This window comes from Triturus cristatus, chromosome 10, assembly GCF_964204655.1.
Source record: "Triturus cristatus chromosome 10, aTriCri1.1, whole genome shotgun sequence".
Taxonomy (NCBI): domain Eukaryota; kingdom Metazoa; phylum Chordata; class Amphibia; order Caudata; family Salamandridae; genus Triturus; species Triturus cristatus.
The window spans coordinates 754325708-754344159 of NC_140593.1; the positions used below are offsets into that span (position 1 = coordinate 754325708).

The 18452-nt window shown below is 44.1% G+C and overlaps 1 protein-coding gene across 4 annotated transcripts in view; it reads left to right on the forward strand.

The window, feature by feature from the left end:
• Nucleotides 1–18452, forward strand: part of LOC146789955 (uncharacterized) — a 90871-nt gene that overhangs the window by 51318 nt on the left and 21101 nt on the right. The window contains exon 2 of one of the 4 annotated variants that reach the window (XM_085628269.1): nucleotides 6413–6507. The exons of 2 other annotated variants lie outside the window; for them this stretch is intronic. The gene's annotated coding sequence lies outside the window, so the exon portion shown is untranslated. Of the gene's footprint in view, nucleotides 1–6407; nucleotides 6508–18452 lie in introns of all 4 variants that reach the window. One more of the 4 variants, XM_085628268.1, reaches the window with a different exon arrangement.

The following is an 18452-nucleotide window of genomic DNA, read 5'->3' on the forward strand; positions in this document are numbered from 1 at the left end:
TGGGGTCAAGGCCACAATACCAGTGTGAGAGGGACGGGCGGAAAAAGAATCTCAGAGGCTTAATGTGTGACTCAATTGTGATGACAGAAAAAACAAAACGTCACAGTCAGGACTTTCTCTTCTTCGGTGGGTTTTCTTTCTTTCAGGTCTTCTTTCCCTTAGGCCAGAGCTTCAGCGTAGGGACGTCCCCAGGAGTTACCGAGAGAAGAGAAGAAGAAGAAGGCGGTAAGTATGACTGTCACGCAGGTCTAAGTTCTTCAGGGTGAAGACCTTCACCATCCCCGGGAGTGCTGAGGTGCTATGTGACAAAAGAGTGCAAAAAGCTATAGTAAACAAGAAGAAAAAAAAAACTCTAAGTCACAGTTGTGCTATGGCTGCAATCCGGTCCCTTATCTTCAGGGATCGGGTTTACGCCCAAGATGCGTGGTGTCTATCCAGAGGGTCGGGTGCATGCAAAACACTAGGGCCCATAGGGCCAAAACCATAAAAGACCAACGATAAGTGTGCTCTTAAGAAAGGGGTGGTCCAGATGCACGGGTAGTGGAGTAATAAGCAGGCATACCTACAAAAAAAAACATCCTGGAATACCCCTTGTGCCCCTAGCAATACCCTCCCCAACCTTTTACTCCCTTCCCATTCCCTAGTCACATACCACGGGTGCTGCAACTCTCCTGCATGAGAGCGTCCTCCGGGGATGTCCACCAGTCTTCAGATCAACTCTCAATGTCTTTGTTGGTTTCCTCCTCTCTTCTAACGGCGTCTGCTCTGCTTTCCGGCTGGTATTCTTCTCTTCTTGGGATGGCGGGGCTCCTTTCCTCCTCCCCCTCTTAGCTCTTTCCTGGTCTGAGGAACAGGGATATAAGCGATGGCTGCTATTTTTTCTTCTTGTGGTTTTATGAGTTCCTCCCCAAGAGATAACCCAGGTATTTCACTGACCTTGCTGCTAACCTTCTCTTAGCTGGGTTTATAGTCAAGCCCCAGTTCTTTAGGGCGTGAATGACTTCTGTCAGATGGCTTAGGTGTTGTTCCCATGAAGAGCTGTTAATGACTGTCATCCATATAAGCCGTGGCAAAGGCGGCACAAGGTTTAAGCACTGTGTTCATCAATGTTTGGAAGGTGGCGGGGGCCCCATGTAGCCCAAAGGGAAGTATAGTAAAATGATACAGGCCACTGGGGGTGGAGAAAGATGTCTTCTCCCTGTCTTGTGGTTGCCAATACCCCTAACATAGATCCAAGCTGCTTATGTAGCGAGCTGTTCCTAGTCTCTCAACCATTTCATCGACCCGCGGTAGCGGATATGAGTCGAATTGGGATACCTTATTCACTTCCCGAAAGTTAATTCAAAACGTGAAAGACCCATCGGGTTTGGGGACCAGAACAATGAGTGAATTTCATCCACTGTTGGATGGTTCTATTATCCCCATGTGCAACATTTGTTGTACTTCTTTTTCTATGGCTTGTCTACAGGACTCAGGTTTGTGATAAGGGCGTAATTTTATCTGTTTACCTGGTTAGGTAGTGATGGCGTGTTCTATCAGGGAGGTTTTCCCGGGGTTTAGGGAGAATACCTCCTGAAGAGGTCGTAAATGGGCACCCAATGCCTGTTTTTGAGCTTCAGGCAACTCAACATCAATACTTTGATGATATAAAGGAACGGGGCACCTAGTTAGGCCTACTCTCGCGGGTAAGGGCCCTTCCCATTTCTTCAATAAATTAATGTTAAAAATCTGGGTGTTTGCCTTTTTCTCAGGGTCCATCTCAAGGCGGTAGGTTACGGGGGTCTCCCTTTCTATTATGCAGAATGGACCCTGCCACTGTCCTAACAATTTATGGTCGGAGGTGGTCATCATCAATAAAACAAACTTATCCACCTCCAACGTACTTTCTTTTTTTTTTTTAATCGTACTGTACTTGCTGGGACGCTTGAGCTTGTTCCAAATGGGTTTTTACAATACTACGGATCTGCTGTAGGTGCGTTTTTAAATTTAGGACATAATCCGGAAGGGGTCTGACGCTTTCAGGTTCTTCCTCTCATTCTTTCTTCAACATATCTAGTAATGTATGCAGTTATTTACCATACAGTAACTCGAAGGGAGAATAACCAGTACTTCTCTGTGTTTTACAGCGAATGGCAAAGAGAGCAAGAGGTAGCATGCCTTCCCATTTGCTGGTTTCTAGGTCTAGAAGTTTTTTTAAGGTGGTCTTGAGAGTGGCGTTGTACCTCTCCACTAATCCGTCGGTTTGGGGATGATACGCTGCCGTACGGATTGTTTGATATCTAACAGTTGACAAACTTGTTTCATTAATCGGGATGTAAAGGGAGTCCCCTGATCCGTTATGATTTCCCTAGGAAACCCCACCCGGGAAAATATGGCAATCTGTAAGGCAGTGGGGTATCGCAATGCCACGGCTTCAGGAAAGCGAGTGGCATAGTCTACCAGTACATACCTACAGTCACTGCGAGAGGGGAGTAAGGGCACGATTATATCCATCCCTACTCTACTGAAGGGTTCCTTGATGAGGGGTAAGGGTTGCAATGGAGCTTTCATAGGTAGGGCCCTTCTATTCTTCTGACATATGGGACATTCCTTACAATATCTGCGGACCTGTTGATAAATACCAGGCTAGCAGAACCTCTCAAAAATAGTTTTTTCCATTTTCTCCTCCCCAAGTTGTCCCCCCGGTAGGTGAATATGGGCAAGGAACAACACATTTTCCCTATACTGTTGAGGGACCAGTAATTGGAACGGCTGGTCTCTTCCCCCTTTTCTGTACAACAACCCCTTTTTTATAGTGAATTGGGGGCCTACTTGCTCTGGATCTTCTGCCTCAGCCACCACGACCTCTGGGAAAGAGACATTGCTTACAACAGTTCATTACTAGTACTATACACCTGCTCATCAAGCCCAGAGGCAAAAAGGGACGGACGATAAATGTTGGCAGCAGTGCAGCCATTCCTGCATGCTCTCCCACTTACTGTGGCACGGTCCTAAACTTCACTGATACTGGGAGGAGGTGCTGGCAGATGTAGATCAGATGTTCGACACCGAACTGCCCCGTTCCCCTAGCTATATTCTCCTGGGGTTGCCCAATGTCCAAACATATCCACTACTTTCCACTAAGGGGAGGACCATTACCTTGGCGCTACGAGCGGCAAAAGAGGTCCTGTTATCAAAATTGGGAACAGACACAATCCCATCACATTTGAACTGGCTGCACAAATTACGGGATTTGGTGGGCATGGAAAAGCTGCAGCAGTGATTAACCATACACAGCCCCAATGTTTTTTTTTTTTTTTTTTTAAATCTTTTTATTAGTAACAAATTCCAATCATCACAGGTATAAATTGCAGACAGTTGAATCTTAAAATATCAGGCATGGATTACTGAACATAATCTTACAATCATTCAGTCATGCAAAATGTGAGATGTTTCCCCTTAGCCGTTTCCAATTCTACAGTTGGAGATATACAAGGATTTCCACGGTATGCATTCCACCCACTCCATTTTCTGTACCATTTCTTAGGGCATCCTCTGCATTTAAATACTTCTTTTTCTGCTACCATACATTTGTCCAGCTCAGCCGAAGTGAAATGGCTGCCTCCCCCGGCGACATTAGTGCAGTCATCGTCAATGTCACCAATGTCGGCTTGCAACCGGCTGCGAAGAGCTAGGAAAGGGTCGGGTGGGTTATTACACAACTTGCGGTACGTTAAGGAGATTGCCTTGACAGGGAGTGATTCAGAAAGTAGACGGTCCATAAGTGGAGACGATTCCTGAAGGTTGCTAAAGTCGGGAAGAACAGTCGTTAGAGCATGACAAACTTGCAGGTAGCGTAACACCTCCCCCTGGGCCATTTCGTATTTCTCCTGCAGTTCCAGAAACGAGAGGACCTTGCCCTTTTTCACAAGATGCCCTATATTGGAAAGACCGATCGTGTCCCATTTGTCAAACCCCAGTTGATGGCACAGGAGTCCTAATTTCTGGGTGTACCACAACGGAGTGGACTCCGTTAGTACATCTGTCCAGCCCAATCGTTTGGTCGCTTGGTGCCAGAGTTGTACCGTGCATGCTGTGGGGCCCACAAACCTCCCTGGTCTCTAGATAATATGCTTGGTTCTAAGGTGTTTTCTTCTCTAAAGCAACAGAAGGCAACGCTATGATGTCTTTTTCTGTTCTTGGCATTGGGGTTGTTAGCATAATCCTTAGTTGCCTCGCTGTTTTTATTGCTTGCTAAATGTCATAGCATCATGAATTTAATCAAGGTAGGGGCGCTGGCGTAATGTCTAAATTACTTACTTGGTAATTTCACTACTCCGAGTCCTACTCCCTTGCTTCAATTCATAGGGCCCTCCCGATTCGTGCCAGTCCAACAGAGTTTTTGCTTGGGGTGAGCTTGGTTATTTACAGGAGGATTGATGGGGGTGGGGGAAGGAGCTTTTTATGCAAAAGTGTGGTGTTGTGGTGTCTAAGGAGGTAATCCTGCCTCATACCATCATGAATTGAAGTGAGGGAGTAGGACTCAAAGTAATGCAATTAGCAGGTAAGTAATTGAGACCTTATACACCTACTATCAAACATTAGTGCATGCAGGAAATACTTATCAAGAATGTCACAGAACAACATTTAATCTGTTTGATTTGACACAAAGTTTAGAGAGTATGTTTTTCGTAGTGGTCATAAAAAGGCAGCACAGGCAAGAACACTGCTAATTGTTTTGACAAGTGCTTTCTTTACCAACTACGTGTTCAACCCTCTGATATTCTGGTTTTATATGTAGAAAGAAGTAAACAAAACGTGTTAAAAAACAAAAACGATTTGAAGATGAATGATTAAGTCAAACTTGTTGGCGAACAGCACTACCCTTTCTCCCAGCAACGTATTTATCTCATTGGCTAGATATTTATTGTGCAACTCAAAAGCCTGAGCCAGTATTGTGGTCGGCATTTTACAAAAGAGCTGTTCATGCAGCCAATAGTTGTTCAGCTGGGCACTTCCACACCATTCTCACCGGTCAGTTGCACTGCATCGTCACGCAGAGCACCAACTTGTTTGGTTTTGATTTCAAGCTGATTGCATAGTATCAATATGTTTTCTGTGTTAAATTGTCATATGTCTATTTTCCCCAGGAGGTTTTGGCACAGTCAGCCACCCTCTTAAGTGACTAAACGTTTTACTGAAATCCTAGGGAGCCACTGTTACTATTTACTACCTGTTTGTGCTATGGCACACCTTTAACTTGGTGCGCCGGGCACAAACAAGGACAGTGTGCCCTATCACACATAAGGCTCTTCCCCCAGGGAACCGCCAAACTCACGGCTGCCTGGGGATGCACATCATTGAAAGGCGGCGTAGCTGTTTAAAGATGCTGGTCAGTTTGTCTCTGTGTTTTGCCACCTGTTTATGAAAGCGGAACAGAGATCACCCTGCAGGCCGGTGCATTAAGTGACTGCAGTAGGATGTCCAGGGGGTCCATGGGATGTACTTCCCCTACGTTACAGGGGTCACCTGTTACACGGTCTGTAATACAGTTTAAGATCCTCAGGCAGTCTTATCATTCATCCTCACTCGTTTCATTTGGATCTACTCAGCCGTTGAACACTCCACCAAAATGTTGATCCACTTATGAAGGCAAGGCGGCCTTGCACTGAGCTATTCTATGGCTGTTCTTCTCTTGCCCAAGAGAGTTTCCAAAATAATTTTTTCTCTGTATATTTTTCCCTTTTTTGGACCAGATTTACTAGGCATTCGATAACTATTTGTTCAGGCAGTCCTATGCCTTACAGTAGTAATGACATCTATCCAGTTATCAAAACAGTTGACAGAACTGGAATTAAACCACTGACTGTCCATGACTGAACAGATTTTGTGTTAACGGTTACATTTCTGTAGGATCACACAGTTAGACTTAACAATGCCTGTTGTTACTAAACACTTGGTGACAATTCAGTGTATAGTATGCTCTAAATACATGTATATTATTCTATTAACACTTAAATTAATGTGAAAAGTAGGATACAGACTTGCCACTCTATAAGACCCTCATTTGAGTGGATGAGGTGCATACAATAGATGATTGAGTACAATGTTGCTATTTAGTAAAACAGCAAAAATTTTAGTTCTGAAAATCCTCCAGCAGTCTTACCTTTTAAAGTGACTGGGTTGGTGAAATCCGTACTATGCCACCAAGAGACACAGGTTATTTTTGCATCTTCGGCACTTGATAAAACGTTTGTGACCTTGGAAATTATGGAGTCGCTTTACCTGCCTTTCCTTAGTAGCAGGATGAATACCAGCATTAAGGGCTAAATAATACAATTGAATTATACTGCTTAGCTTCAAGTCTCAAGAAGTAATACATTTCTTGGTTTCTTCCTCTACATGTCTTCTCTTTGACTTGGCTATAGAGCAGCAATTGAGTTTTCACCAATATTTCCGCCGTGAAACCAGTGCAATGAATGAAGCTTTCTGCACAAAGAAAAGCGGAATCCAGTTTGAAATCTGAAGGTCAGTAGTGCATCATGGTTAGATGTATGGTATCTCCCAAACAAAGTGATCCAAAGTTGAGGAATTAAACTTAAAAGTGCTGGGGCGGGTATTTGTGGGAGTTTGTTTAAGGGGCATAAGTTATTGACAATACCAGTGCATTCAGATCTCTATGCCTGGTTTAAGGAGAGTGCTGGGCATTAGCGCAGGGTTCACCAAGTTTGACAGTGCCTCCCTAAACTTCAGTAATACTGCTGCCTAATTGCAGAGCTTCCCAATCCAGGACCAGCATTTTAAGACTGCACTGCAAGATATTCTAAATGTCTGATTTACACAAATAGTGGCACTAATGTGAGACACTAATTTGGGGTAATACGTAATCTGCTGCAAATTACATATTGCATCTTTGTATTAGTAACAGGCTTGTTATCATGGTGTAGGAAATGCTTCTTTTCCCCCCATTTTTGTTGGGTTACCCCCACTTTTTGCTAGATGTTCTTGCTGGGTGTTGGTCTGTGCACACTGGGACACTGCAGTCCAGTGCCCAGTACATGTGCTCTGACCCTTAAAGGAAATTCAAAATGCAATACCCCTCAGGTCCTGTGAGTTGAATGTCAGTAGTGGGCTACAGCACATATTGTGCCACCATTAAAGTGACATGATAACACATGCCTCCAGACCTGCCACTGTGGCATGGGTTTGTAGTTTTGAACTGCCATTTTGAACTGTCAAAGTAACTCTTTTGACAGGACTAAACCTACCTTTTTTAATACTTTATAAGTCACTCTTAAGGTAGGCTCTATCAGACCATATGGCAGGGTGCATAGTATTTAAAAAGTAGGACATGTATAATTAATGTTTCACTTTCCAATGTCGTTTTTCAGTGTAACAAGGCTGACTCTCATAGAAAAACACTGGTAAGACGTTTATAGTGTTGACTGTGGATGAAATGCTGACTGTGGGCGCCGGGTGTGCTTGGGCAAACTTCAGGGCACCTATGTACTTGGCCTTGATGGGCAACAAGACGTACCTCCAGTTCTCAATGGAAAACTGACAGTATTAGTACAGGATAATAATTTTCTGTCTCGGTGTCTCCCAGTGGGTCTTTGCCAAGAGCTGTCCAAGGATGCAGACTTCTTTCAACAGCAGAGTCCACTGATTCCTGTACCTGAAACATTCTAATTTCAGCAGTGGCAAAGGACGGTATGAATCAATCAGGTGTTTGTTAAGCGCGACTCCTCACTCAAGGCGCTGGGGGAAAGGGGGGCGGGGTCGCAGGTTCCAGTCCATCAAGGAGGGGGTCTGTCGAAGAGCCAGGTTTTGAGGTTTCTTGCGAAGATGGGGAGCGATGTTATCAGTCTGAGGTAGAGCAGAAGGTCGTTCCAGGCTCTGGCCGTGCGGAAGGAGAAGGCGCGGCCTACCGACCTGATCTTTATGGTGCGGGGGACCACGGCATAGGAGAGCTGGGCTGATCGTAGGGTCCTTTGGGGTGCGTGGAATTTGAGTCGGCTGTTTAGGTATGCTGGTCCGGTTTCGTGAAGGGCCTTGTGAGTGTGGGTTAGCATCTTGAAGGTGACTCTAGCTTCGATGGGGAGCCAGTGGAGTGTGCGCAGGTGCTGGGAGATGTGGCAGTTTCTTGGCAGGTTGAGGACCAGTCTTGCGGTGGCGTTTTGGATGTTCTGTAGCTTGCGGGTGAGGTTTTTGTTTATTCCGGCATAGAGTGCGTTGCCGTTGTGGAGCCTGCTGGTGACCAGGGCGTGAGTGGTGGTCTTTCTGTGATCGAAGGAGATCCATTTGAAGGTCTTACGTAGGAGGCGGAGGGTGTGGAAGCAGGAGGACAAGACAGAGTTGATCTGGCGGTCCATTTTGATCTGAGTCCAGGGTGATTCCCAGGTTGCGTGTGTGGTCCATGGGGGCGGGCGGGCTTCCAAGGGCGGGGGGCCACCAGGTGTCGTTCCGTTTTGTTGGTGTTTAGTTGTAGGCAGCTGTTTTTCATCCATTTGGCGACAGCTTCCATGCCTTCTCGTAAGTTGTCTGGCGGTGTTGGGTTCGTTGGATAGGGGGAGGATGAGTTGGGTGTCGTCTGCGTATGACACAATGTTGAGTCCGTAGGTTCTGACAATGGGGGCGAGTGGATCCATGTAGACGTTGAAGAGCGTAGGGCTGAGGGAGGACTCCTGGGGAACTCCGCAGGTGGTAGCTGTAGGGTCCAAGTAGAAAGGGGGGGGGGGGGGAGTCTGACCCGCTGCGTTCTGCCGGAGAGGAAGGAGCGGATCCAGTCGAGGGTCTTGTTTTGGATCCCTGCGTCGTGGAGTCTGCGTATAAGGGTGCGGTGAGTGACTGTGTTGAACGCCGCTGAGAGGTCGAGGAGGATGAGAGCTGCTGTTTCTCCTTTGCCCAGTAAGGTACGGATGTCGTCTGTTGCGGCGAGGAGGGCGGTTTCCGTACTGTGTTTTTTTTCTGAAGACGGATTGGGAGGAGTCGAGGATGTTGTGCTTTTCGATGAATGTGGCGAGTTGGCTGTTGATGGCTTTCTCGATGACTTTAGCTGGGAATGGGAGCAGGGAGATAGGTCTGTAGTTTTTGAGGTCGGTGGGGTCTGCTGAGGGTTTCTTCAGGAGGGGGTTGATCTCAGCGTGTTTCCAGTTGTCAGGGAATGAGGCGGTTGCAGGGAGCGGTTCATGGTGTGGCAGAGCATGGGTGCGATTGTGTCGGCGGCTCTGTTAAAAATGTGGTGGGGGCAGGAGTCCGTGGGGGCCCCGGAGTGAATTGACTTCATTGTCTTCAGTGTGTCTTCGATGGTGAGGGCTGTCCAGTTGTCGATCGCTGGCTTCAGGGTGTCGGGGGTGGTTAGTGAGGGTTCAGTGTGTTGGTTGTCTTCGTCGAAGTTGTCGTAGATGCTCTTAATTTTGTGGTGGAAAAAGGTGCTGAGTTTGTCGCAGAGGTCTTGTGAGGGAGGGATGTCGGTGGACTCGCTGGTGGGTTGGGCGAACTTCTTGATGATGTTGAAGAGTTATACTGTTGTGTGCATGAGTGGAGATTCTGAGATTCCTCGTTTTTATGATGAGTTGGTGGTGGATGTTGGTGGCAGCTCTGAAGTTGTTGTGGGCTTCTGTGGATTTGGTGTTCCTCCAGGCCTTTTTGAGGTGGTGGCAAGTGCATCTGGACTCTCGAAGTTCAGTGGTGAACCATCTAGCTTTCTTGGCACGGGTGTTGTTGTTTTTCTTGAGGGGGGCTATGGTGTTGGAGCTGTCGGAGATCCATCTGTGCAGGGTTCGGGCTGCGGTGTTGGGGTAGTCATTTTCTGCGATGGTTGGGGTGGAGTTGCTGAGTGATGAGGTTCGCTGGTCGTCGGTAATTCTGGTCCAGTTTCTTCGTGGGAGCAGGTGTTGGTGTCTGTGGATGGTGGGTGTTCTGAAGGTGAAGTGGATGCATCGATGGTCAGTCATGGGAGTTTGGTGGTGTAGCTGGAAGGTGATAGTTTCCTGTTGTGAAGAGGGGGTCGAGGGTGTGTCCTGCTGAGTGCGTGGGTTCGGTCACGATCTGGCGGAGTCCAATGTTGTGGAGGTTGTCCAGGAGGGATGTGGTGCTGGGGTCCAGTTGGTTGTCGAGGTGGAAGTTGAGGTCTCCCAGTAGGGTGTAGTTGCTGGACGCCATGGCATGCGGGGAGATGATGTCCGTGATGGAGTTGGCGAAAAGTCCGCGGGGTCCAGGGGGCCGGTAGATGAGGGTTTCTCGGAGGGTGGAGGTAGGGCTGGCCAGTATCTTGAAGTGAAGGTGGTCCATCAGGTCTGTGGGCTCGTCGCGGACTGTGCTCAGGCGGAGGGTGGATTTGTGGACAATGGCGATTCCTCCTCCCGGGCGGATGGGGCGGTCCTTCCGGGAGATCTTGTATCCTTGGGGAATGGTGATGGCGATGTCCGGTCCCGAGGTGGTGGTGGTCCAGGTTTCGGTAAAGAATGCTACGTCTGGGGTGGTGCTGTCGAGGAGGTCCCAGATTTCGGTGGCGTGTTTGTGGAGGGATCGGACGTTGAGGAGGATGCATTGCAGGGTCTTTGGGTTCGGTTGTGTTCTTGCGGGCGGGTTGCGCTGGGTCTGTGGTCTGTGAGCAGGTGTGCCAGCAGCGGTGACAGCTGAAGGATCCGTGGGTGTCGGCTGGTGATGCTAGCTTGCAGTTGTTGTTGTGGCCTGGGTTGAGAGCGTGGAGTGCCACTGGGTCGTAGCGTTGGCGGTGCAGAGAACCAGGGTTCCTGGCGCTGGTCGCAGTCGTGTCGCGGACAGGCGCAGACGGGCTTTCCTTCGGCGTGCCGGCTGCGCTGTGGCCGCCATTAAGTAGGGGTCGGGGAGGGCTGGGAGGTGGGAGCGGGGAGGGGAGCTGGATTGGGCCGGTCGCACTGGTCATGCTGGGGGAAAGAAGCCGCGGGGGCAGCAACGGCGTGGAAAAACTGGCTGAAAAAGGAAAAAGTCAAGATAAAAGTTCCCCTTTTTGGCACATATAAACTTACACACACTAATTCACATATAGAACCAATCAGTCACCAGAACAAGACACCAGAGTCAGGACCCAGTCAGGTATTCATATGAATAGAATCCATGTATTTTATTGAAATATAGCCATATATTTTGAAACAATAACAAAGATTATGCAACAGAGTTAAAAAGGTTAAAAACACAAATTGATGTTCTATACAATAGATACTCAACAGTAAAAAAACGTGGGGAGAAAATGTAGGAAAGATGTTTTCTTATCCACTTGAACAGGAAGACATAAGATCCGGATCAACTATTCTCCTAAGCAGTTATACAGATACTTGATTATTCGGAAAACAGATGTCACTACAATCTATAGTCTGCCTTCTAAGACTTGCGTCGACGCGTTTCGGTGGAAGTCAAGAAATAAAGGACCACCTTCTTCAGGACAAATATTACAATCTCCTGAGGAGTGTACGTGCAATCTAAATCAAATAATAAAATATCAACATTAAAAACATTAACATTTATACATTATGTATTCATATTCAGAAAAACTAAATTTAATCAAACCCAAAAATCAAACATTATTAATCTTTGTAAGGACATATCTATCCTACTCCATTTAATCCCGTCAGGAGACCAGTCCTACACCTTAAAAAGTTTTAAATTAAACAGTGTTATTCTTATGGTGACTTTACATACAACCCATTCATACCAAATGGTTCAAATAGAGACCAATTATAACCATACAGTACTATCACACTTCTATTTCGATATATTAGAAACTGATATTCTATTAATCCATTTATGTACCTTATAAGTTGAACGGTACATCCAAAAAAGTAGATGCTCAAAGGATCCTTGCCCCCTCGTTTCTAAGGACAAACGTCATTCAGTGGGGTCGTATAGGAATTGACCAATGATTCTAAAGGGATTGAGACACTTATAATTAAAATACAGTCTCACTATCCTAGCATTTAGATAATATCATGCAACAATCTCAATGTTCTGATTACCTGCCGTCCTGTAATTCTGTGTTGGCTAGGGTCAGGTTTAGAGAAATAGGAATCTGAAAGAGAGGTCCATATATGTATTATCATATATATACCCCCTATGGTAATTATTTTTAGCCTTAAACTCACTAATAAATTGGATACTTCAAAAATGTGAGTTACTTTTATAAATTACCACGTTTCTGTTTTCTTTTTCAGGTGAAGAACTGCTGGGGTAGAATTATTTCAGTCCCTTAGATTTTTCATAATATCTCGGTCTCACATCAATCACGAGATTCTTTTATTTCTAAAAAAATGGAAATTCCGATATAAGTGATTCATATACTAGCTATCATTCTCTCAAACACTTTGTGACAGTATAGCACTACCTGCTTCTATCAATATCTCAAACAGGAACTAAAGAGCACCTCTGCTGCTCCATAGCGGAATTCTATAAAAAAAGGAGGAAGCCCCTTGTTACACGCTCAGCATCTTGCTAACGAGCGTTTACGTGGAGCTATAATCAAAATATTAAGTTCCAAAAAGTGGACGCAAAACATTAATTTTTAAGACTAAAATTTTTTTTTAATCAATAATGAATCTAAGTGAAAAACGTTCTATGCTACAACTGTGTAGTTATTATCGCAACCGCTGAGCCCTATGTGATACCAATGTTCATTCAGTGTCCAAAACTAAAACTCATGCTTAGGTTACTTCTTAATGAAAACTACTCTGGAAACCCTAAAAACGGACTCAAGAAAGGCTAAAAGAAACCTAAAGACTTCGTTCCACTCACCCCTCTCAACGAGTGTGAAAGCCTCACTGGATCCAAGCGTCTCGACAACCCTACCAAAACTATCCTGCCTTATATACCTCACTTGTAATGGGCAGGCTCAATCAACACGCAACAGCTGTGTAGTGTATTACCATAGGTCATGAGGGAATTCAACTTTGGCGGCCATCTTAGACTTCCCTGTGATTAGCCTCAAATCGGTCAGGGTGCCAAACTCTTGCGGTGGACATCTTAGAAGTACCGGAACCGCGGCAAAAGATACAGCTGCGGTAATACGACCAGCAGTGTGTTCATTAAAGCATAATGGTCTAATCCCAGATTTTACTGAGATTAATACTCCGCCATAAAATAGACCAGAAGTCACGAGGTAATTCAACTATGGTGGCCATCTTAGACTACCCTGAGATTAGCCTAAAACAGGTCATAGTGCCAGACTATCGCGGCGACCAAAACAACGGAAAAAAAGATGAAAAGTTCCCCGATACAGCTGCGATAATACAACCAGCAGTGTATTCATTAGAGCATAATGATCTTATTCCAGATTCCACTAAGACTAATACTCCACTATAGATTAGTCCACACAAATACAATCGAAAACGCGTAATGCTCTCGATCGATGGTGTGTGCTGTGTATACTAGAGAATAATCGGGTGTCCACATCCTAAAAATTCATCTACAATAAGTAAGTGCTGTTTTGCTAGAAACCACTAAAACTATCTAGCTACAAGGAGAGGTATATAAAAAGGAAAACCAAATCCAAAAGAATGCGCAATTAAAAGGGTACCTAATATGTTAATAAAATGTGCAGGCTGGAACCGAGAACCTAATGTCGCCAATCCCAAACTGTCACTCATAGCAAAACCCTTTTTCTCCAACCACAGGAAGAATACTGTCATCTAATCAAGCGATCCCATTCTTCCTTAGAGTTGAGGCCATTACGAACTGTATTAAAGAGCGAAATATACCATTGCTCTCTCGATTTCCTTTTTTGTTCCATGTTGCCTCCACGTGCCCCCAACCAAATCTTCTCCAGTATAAACCACTGTATATCTGAGTCATTATGACCCATTTCAATATAGTGGGGTACTAGAGGGACATTCGCCTTCCTGGTTCGAATGGCAGAACGGTGTTCTTGAAGTCTAATTCTAAACTCCCTGCCCGTTTCACGTAAATAGCCTTTCCCACAAGGACAGCGGAGAAAATACACAATATTTTTGCTCCTACAGTTGTTCAAAGATCTCGAAGAAACCTTACATCCGTTATGTTCCAGTGTGTCCGACTCGACACATAAAGAACAAACATTGCATGTGCCACATTTCACATTTCCCAATGCAGGGGCTCTATCTAATGTACTTTGTATTTTGCCCTGGCTCTCTCTGTATGTATGGACTCGCTCATTCCTCAAATTCTTGTTTCTTTTGAAGGCAAAAATAGGTTTTTCTAATTTTCTCTCTTCCTCATTATTAATGATAATGCCAATTACTGTTGATTACATTTTTGATTTGATTACTAATGTGGGAGAAGTTGCTAACAAAAACCACTTTCTCAAATTCCTTTTTATTATTCGCTGGCTTAGTCAACATAGCTTCTCTGTTATAGAATCTCGCACGCTTGAACGAGTGAGTAATACGTTTTTTCGGATAGCCTCTTTCTTTAAATTTCTTTTTCATAGTATCAGCATGCTTGTAGAAATCATTAATGTCTGAGCAGTTTCTCCGAAGACGGAGAAACTGACTGAAAGGTATGTTGTCACGTTGAGATTTAGGATGAAAGCTGGAATAGTGCAACAAGGTATTTTTAGCCATTGATTTCGTAAACAGTTCCACCGCCAAAAAAACCCTCAACATCATTAATGAAGATATCTAAAAAGTCTACCTTAGATCTACTAAACTGAGACGTAAACCTTAAAGTGGGATCTCCCAAATTAAGCCAAAGTAAGAATTCATCCAAACGATCAACCGCACCATCCCAAATAAAAAAGATGTCGTCTATGTAGCGGTACCAACCTACCACATTTTCAAAAAAGGGGGCTAGTTCATTTGGTGGCCCCCATGCTCGCACCTTTCTTTTGTTTAAAAAGCTGATCTTTGAACAAAAAAATATTGTTCATAAGTACCATCCTGGCACAGTCAACTATAAAGTTCTTCTCAACTCCTTCCAGATCAATCCCCTCAATAGCTCTGCGGACCACCTCTACTGTTTCATTTTGAGGGATATTTGTGTAGAGAGACTCAATGTCCAGAGTGACTAGACATTGAGTCTCCCCACAAAACACCTTACCCTCAAGAAGAGCGATCATATGTGAAGAATCCCTGATATATGATTTAAGACCCATCACTATAGGACGCAGAAAATGATCAACATATTTGCTTAAGGGCTCAGTGAGTGCATTGATACTATTGACTATTGGTCTCATGGGTGGATTATCACGGTTTTTGTGAATTTTGGGGAGACCATACAGGGCGGGAATCCTTGGTTCCTCATTATTTAGAAATTTAAATTCCTCTTCGCAAATCCATTCCTTTTCTTTAGCTTCAGTCAGAAGAGTACGACAATCCCTAGTCAAATTGGCTAGTTGGCTTCTGGAAATAGGTTCATAATGTTCTGTCACAGCAAGCATTTCCAGCATCTTCTGTTCATAATCAGAAGTATTGAACACCACTACTCCTCCACCTTTATCGGCAGGCTTTATTGTTACCCTAAGATCACCTATAAAGATTTCAGAGCCAGCTTCTCTTCTCTACTCATGTTACTTTCAAATTGTCTGGGGTTCTCCGATAGAATGAGTTGTATACCGCATTCAACTGCCCTTTCAAAAATCTCATGGTTTTTACTAACCATAGCTAGGGTGGGGGTGAATCAAGACCGGTTTGAGGCCTGAAACATTGTAATTATCCCTAACGGGGCGATCCTCAAAGAACCTTTTGAGTCTGATTTTCCTAAAGAAAGCTCGTAAATCTTTTTCCAATTGATATTTGTTGATACCTGTAGATGGAATGAAACTAAACCCTTTACTCAATACCCTAATCTCTATTTCTGTGAGGTTTCTATTGGATAAATTAATCACTGGTGTTGTTGTCCCCTCCCCTGGTTCGTGTTGAATCTTTGTCCCCACCTTGGTCTTTGATCTAAAAAAAGAGGGAGGACCTGATTCACCAAAGTTCCCCCTGTTGCTGTTGTCCTCTTTTGGAATAATCTCCTCCTCACTGCTGGAACCTGACGTGTCGGAAAAGGTGACTTGTTTTCTTCCACCTCTCCTATAGAGATCCCAATTTAAGGTTTACGTCTCAGTTTAGTAGATCTAAGGTAGACTTTTTAGATATCTCCATTAAAGATGTTGAGGGTTTTTTGGCGGTGGAACTGTTTACGAAACCAATGGCTAAAAATACCTTGTTGCACTATTCCAGCTTTCATCCTAAATCTCAACGTGACAACATACCTTTCAGTCAGTTTCTCCGTCTTCGGAGAAACTGCTCAGACATTAATGATTTCTACAAGCATGCTGATACTATAAAAAAGAAATTTAAAGAAAGAGGCTATCCGAAAAAACGTATTACTCATTCGTTCAAGCGTGCGAGATTCTATAACAGAGAAGCTATGTTGACTAAGGCAGCGAATAATAAAAAGGAATTTGAGAAACTGGTTTTTGTTAGCAACTTCTCCCACATTAGTAATCGAATCAAAAATGTAATCAACAGTAATTGGCATATCATCAATAATGGGGAAGAGAGAAAATTAGAAAAACCTATTTTTGCCTTCAAAAGAAACAAGAATTTGAGGAATGAGCTAGTCCATACATACAGAGAGAGCCAGGGCAGAATACAAAGTACGTTAGATAGAGCCCCTGCATTGGGAAATGTGAAATGTGGCACATGCAATGTTTGTTCTTTATGTGTCGAGTCGGACACACCGGAACATAACGGATGTAAGTTTTCTTCGAGATCTTTGAACAACTGTAGGAGCAAAAATATTGTGTATTTTCTCCGCTGTCCTTGTGGGAAAGGCTATATAGGTGAAACGGGCAGGGAGTTTAGAATTAGACTTCAAGAACACAGTTCTGCCATTCGAACCAGGAAGGCGAATGCCCCTCTAGTTACCCACTATATTGAAATGGGTCATAATGACTCCGATATACAGTGGTTTATACTGGAGAAGATTTGGTTGGGGGCACGTGGAGGCAACATGGAACAAAAAAGGAAATCGAGAGAGCAATGGTATATTTCGCTCTTTAATACAGTTCGTAATGGCCTCAACTCTAAGGAAGAATGGGATCGCTTGATTAGATGACAGTATTCTTCCTGTGGTTGGAGAAAAAGGGTTTTTGCTATGATTGACAGTTTGGGATTGGCGACATTAGGTTCTCGGTTCCAGCCTGCACATTTTATTAACATATTAGGTACCCTTTTAATTGCGTATTCTTTTGGATTTGGTTTTCCTTTTTATATACCTCTCCTTGTAGCTAGATAGTTTTAGTGATTTCTAGCAAAACAGCACTTACTTATTGTAGATGAATTTTTAGGATGTGGACACCCGATTATTCTCTAGTATACACAGCACACACCATCGATCGAGAGCATTACGCGTTTTCGATTGTATTTGTGTGGACTAATCTATAGTGGAGTATTAGTCTTAGTGGAATCTGGAATAAGATCATTATGCTCTAATGAATACACTGCTGGTTGTATTATCGCAGCTGTATCGGGGAACTTTTCATCTTTTTTTCCGTTGTTTTGGTCGCCGCGATAGTCTGGAACTATGACCTGTTTTAGGCTAATCTCAGTGTAGTCTAAGATGGCCGCCATAGTTGAATTACCTCCTGACTTCTGGTCTATTTTATGGCGGAGTATTAGTCTCAGTAAAATCTGAGATTAGACCATTATGCTTTAATGAACACACTGCTGGTCGTATTACCGCAGCTGTATCTTTTGACGCGGTTCCGGTACTTCTAAGATGTCCGCCGCGAGAGTTTGGCACCCTGACCGGTTTGAGGCTAATCACAGGGAAGTCTAAGATGGCCGCCAAAGTTGAATTCCCTCATGACCTATGGTAATACACTACACAGCTGTTGCGTGTTGATTGAGCCTGCCCATTACAAGTGCGGTATATAAGGCAGGTTAGTTTTGGTAGGGTTGTCGAGACGCTTGGATCCAGTGAGGCTTTCACGCTTGTTGAGAGGGGTGAGTGGAACAAAGACTTTAGGTCTCTTTTAGCCTTTCTTGAGTCCGTTTTTAGAGTTTCCAGAGTAGTTTTCATTAAGAGGTAACCTAAGCATGAGTTTTAGTTTTGGACACTGAATGAACATTGGTACCACATAGGGCTCAGCGGTTGCGATAATAACTACACCATTGTAGCATAGAACGTTTTTCACTTAGATTCATTATTGATTTAAAAAAAAAAATTATTCTTAAAAATTAATGTTTTGTGTCCCCTTTTTGGAACTTAATATTTTGATTATAGCTCCACGTAAACGCTTGTTAGCAAGATGCTGAGCGTGTAACAAGGGGCTTCCTCCTTTTTTATAGAATTCCGCTATGGAGCAGCAGAGGTGCTCTTTAGTTCCTGTTTGAGATATTGATAGAAGCAGGTAGTGCTATACTGTCACAAAGTGTTTAAGAGAATGATAGCTAGTATATGAATCACTTATATCGGAATTTCCATTTTTTTAGAAATAAAAGAATCTCGTGATTGATATGAGACCGAGATATTAT